The 2,815-nt window shown below is 40.8% G+C and overlaps 1 non-coding gene across 1 annotated transcript; it reads left to right on the top strand.

Moving 5' to 3' along the window:
- Nucleotides 1-2,091: 2,091 nt before the first annotated feature.
- On the top strand, nucleotides 2,092-2,199 carry LOC127743816 (small nucleolar RNA R71). The gene has a single exon (XR_008005158.1). It is a non-coding gene; the product is annotated as a small nucleolar RNA R71 (small nucleolar RNA).
- The last annotated feature ends 616 nt before the right edge of the window (nucleotides 2,200-2,815 follow it).

The following is a 2,815-nucleotide window of genomic DNA, read 5'->3' as shown; positions in this document are numbered from 1 at the left end:
CCTTACTCACGTAAGGTATTACTTGGACGACCCAGTGCACTTGCTGGTTAGTTGTGCGGATTACAAATTCGTGCACCATGTACTCCTGGCATTTAAACGCCAGACTGTTGCTTGTTTCTGGCATTCAACGCCAGATTCATGCGTTGTTCTAGCGTTGAACGCCAGCCAGATGCTCCTTACTGGCGTTTAAACGCCAGTAAGCTCTTCCTCCAGGGTGTGCTGTTTCTTCTGCTCTTTTTTATTATGTTTTTCATTTTAGTAATTGTTTTGTAACTCCACATGATCATGAACCTAATAAAACATAATAGAATAATAAAAATATAGATAAATAAAAATTGGGTTACCTCCCAATAAATGCTTCATTAATATCAATAGCTTGACAGTGAGCTCTCATGGAGCTTCACAGATCATCGGAGCATTGTTGGGACCTCCCAACTCCAAGCTTAGAGTTTAAATGTGGGGGTTCAACACCAAACTTAGAGTTTGGTTGTGGCCTCCCAACACCAAACTTAGAGTTTGACTGTGGGGGCTTTGTTGACTCTGTATTGAGAGAAGCTTTTTATGCTTCCTCTCCATGGTTGCAGAGGAAGATCCTCAAGCTTTAATCACCAGGTAGTCCCCATTCAATTGAAAGACTAGCTCTCCTCTGTCAACATCAATCACAGCTCCTGCTATGGCTAGGAAGGGTCTTCCAAGGATGATGGATTCATCCTTATCCTTCATAGTGTCTAAGATTATGAAATCAGCAGGGATGTAAAGGCCTTTAACCTTCACTAACACGTCCTCTACCATTCCATAAGCTTGTCTTATTGACTTGTCTGTCATCTATAATGAGAATGTGGCAGCCTGTACCTCAAAGATCCCTAGTTTCTCCATTACAGAGAGTGGCATAAGATTTATGCCTGACCCCAAGTCACACAGAGCCTTCCCAAAGGTCATGGTGCCTAAGGTATATGGTATTAAGAATTTTCCAGGATCTTGTTTCTTTTGAGGTAAAGTTTACTGAACCCATGTATCTAGTTCACTAATGAGCAAGGGAGATGCATCTTCCTAAGTCTCATTACCAAAAAACTTGGCATTCAGCTTCATGATGGCTCCTAGATATTGAGCAACTTGCTCTCCAGTTACATCTTCATCCTCTTCAGAGGAAGACTAGTTCTCAAAGCTCATGAATGGTAAAAGGAGGTTCAATGGAATCTCTATGGCCTCTAGGTGAGCCTCAGATTCCTTTAGGTCCTCAATAGGGAACTCATTTCTGTCTGGGGGACGTCCCATGAGGTCTTCCTCATTGGGATTCATGTCCTCCCTTTCCTCCTTGGATTTGGCCATTGTGATTATGTCAATGGCCTTGCACTCTCTTTTTGAATTTTCTTCAGTATTTCTTGGGAGAGTACTAGGAGGAGTTTCAGTTATTTTCTTACTCAGCTGGCCCACTTGTGCCTCCAAATTTTTGATGGATGACCTTGTTTCACTCATGAAACTTAAAGTGGCCTTAGACAAATCAGAGACTATGTTTGCTAAGCTAGAGGAGCTCTGCTCAGAATGCTCTATCTGTTGCTGAGAAGATGATGGAAAAGGCTTATTGTTGCTAAGCCTGTTTATTCCACCATTATTAAAGCCTTGTTGGGGCTTTTGTTGATCCTTCCATGAGAAATTTGGATGATTTCTCCATGAGGAATTATAGGTGTTTCCATAAGGTTCACCCATGTAATTTACCTCTGCCATTGTAGGGTTTTCAGCATCATAAGCTTCTTCTTCAGAAGATACCTCTTTAGTACTGTTGGATCCATTTTGCCATCCATTCAGACTTTTTGAAATCATGTTGATTTGCTGAGTCAACATTTTGTTTTGAGCCAATATAGCATTTAGAGCATCAATTTCAAGAACTCCCTTCTTCTGAGGCGTCCCATTACTCACAGGATTCCTCTCAGAAGTGTACATGAATTGGTTATTTGCAACCATTTCAATAAGTTTTTGAGCTTCTGTAGGCGTTTTCTTTAGGGGAATGGATCCACCTACAGAATGGTCCAGTGACATCTTAGAGACCTCAGATAGACCATAATAGAATATATCCAAAATGGTCCACTCTAAAAGCATGTCAGAAGGACACCTTTTGGTCATCTGCTTGTATCTTTCCCAAGCTTCATAGAGGGATTCACCATCTTTTTGTTTGAAGGTCTGAACATCCACTCTAAGCTTGCTCAGCTTTTGAGGAGGAAAGAACTTAGCCAAGAAGGCCGTGACCAGCTTATCCCAAGAGTCCAAGCTATCTTTAGGTTGTGAGTCCAACCATGTTCTAGCTCTGTCTCTTATAGCAAAAGGGAAAAGCATGAGCCTGTAGACTTCAGGATCTACTCCATTAGTCTTAATAGTCTCACAGATCTGCAAGAATTCAGTTAAAAACTGATAGGGATCTTTTGATGGAAGTCCACGGAACTTGCAGTTCTGTTGCATTAGAGCAACTAGTTGAGGTTTCAGCTCAAAATTGTTTGCTCCAATGGCAGGGATTGAGATGCTTCTTCCATCAAATTTGGAAGTGGGTGTAGTATAATCACCAAGCATCCTTCTTGCATTATTATTTTCGGCTGCCATCTCCTCTTCCTTTTTGAAAATTTCTATAAGGTTGTCTATGGATTGTTGTAATTTAGCTTCTCGTAGTTTCTTCTTTAGAGTCCTTTTAGGTTCAAGATCTGCTTCAACAAGAATATTCTTGTCCTTGCTCATGCTCATATGAAAAAGAAGGGAACAGAAAATAATAATAGGGATCCTCTTTACCACAGTAGAGAGATTCCTTTATGTTAGTAGAAGAAGAAAA

The sequence above is a fragment of the Arachis duranensis genome, unplaced genomic scaffold, assembly GCF_000817695.3.
Source record: "Arachis duranensis cultivar V14167 unplaced genomic scaffold, aradu.V14167.gnm2.J7QH unplaced_Scaffold_154058, whole genome shotgun sequence".
NCBI lineage: Eukaryota > Viridiplantae > Streptophyta > Magnoliopsida > Fabales > Fabaceae > Arachis > Arachis duranensis.
This window is presented reverse-complemented; position numbering and strand designations above follow the sequence as displayed.